Below are 1,042 nucleotides of genomic sequence, written 5' to 3' on the forward strand. Positions count from 1 at the left end.
GTGGGGTTGTTAACCAATGTCATAAAACAATACGTGTACTGACTGTTTAATGAGAAACTATTTGTTCTGTAAACCTTCACCTAAAGTACAATAAAAAAAAAAAAAACCTACCCTTTACCTTTCTCACCTGCACAAAAACCTTGGAATTAAAATGAGTACAGTTAATTTTTAAGAACTGTGTTTTAACTTCAATCTTGAGACACACTTCACAGGGTAATGTGCAAATACACATTCTGCATCTAAGCATGTTGTATCCTCATTTTCTAGTGCAGTATTCTTTAAAACATAACTGCTAACTTTTGAAGTAGTATGGAGGCTTCTTCAGGAGACTTATTTCTTCTGGATGTCACTAATGTGGTCAGTGATCTCACTGCAAGTTCCACAAGAGGTGGCAAATGTCTGCAAATATTTTGTGAATATCATACATTCACCATAATTTTTCTTAAGAAGTTTTAAAGTTTATTTTCATTAAGTATTGACTTCCTTGTTTGTTTCTAGAGTTCATTACTTCTAAAAGGCATTATAGAATACTAAAAACTCCCCCCAAAAAACAACAAAAAATACCCATTGCTGTCAAGTTAATTCAGACTCATACTTATCAAATAGTAAAATGAATAAACATTTGTAGATTTACACCATACATTATGGATTGAATTATGTCCCCCCCAAAAAATATGTATTGTAAATCCTAACATCTATACTTGTGGATGTAATCCAATTGGGGACTAGGGTTTTCTTAGTTATTTTAATGAGACAATATCAATGTAGGTGTGCCTTAAGACAATCAGTTTTGAGATATAAAAAGAACAGATTAGGCACAGAGAAGAGAGCACAGGTAGGGGAAGATAGATGCCACATGAAGATCACCAAGGAACCAAGGAACTGAAAGGAGACAAGGACATCCCCTAAGAATTGACAGAGAGAAAAAGACGTCTCATAGATTCAGTGCCCTGATTTTTGAACTTCTAGCCTTCTAAAGTGTGAGAAAATAACCTTCTGTTTGTAAAGTCACCCACTAGTGGTATTTCTGTTAAAACAGCAC

Source organism: Trichechus manatus, unplaced genomic scaffold (genome assembly GCF_000243295.1).
Source record: "Trichechus manatus latirostris isolate Lorelei unplaced genomic scaffold, TriManLat1.0 scaffold00360, whole genome shotgun sequence".
NCBI classification, from domain to species: domain Eukaryota; kingdom Metazoa; phylum Chordata; class Mammalia; order Sirenia; family Trichechidae; genus Trichechus; species Trichechus manatus.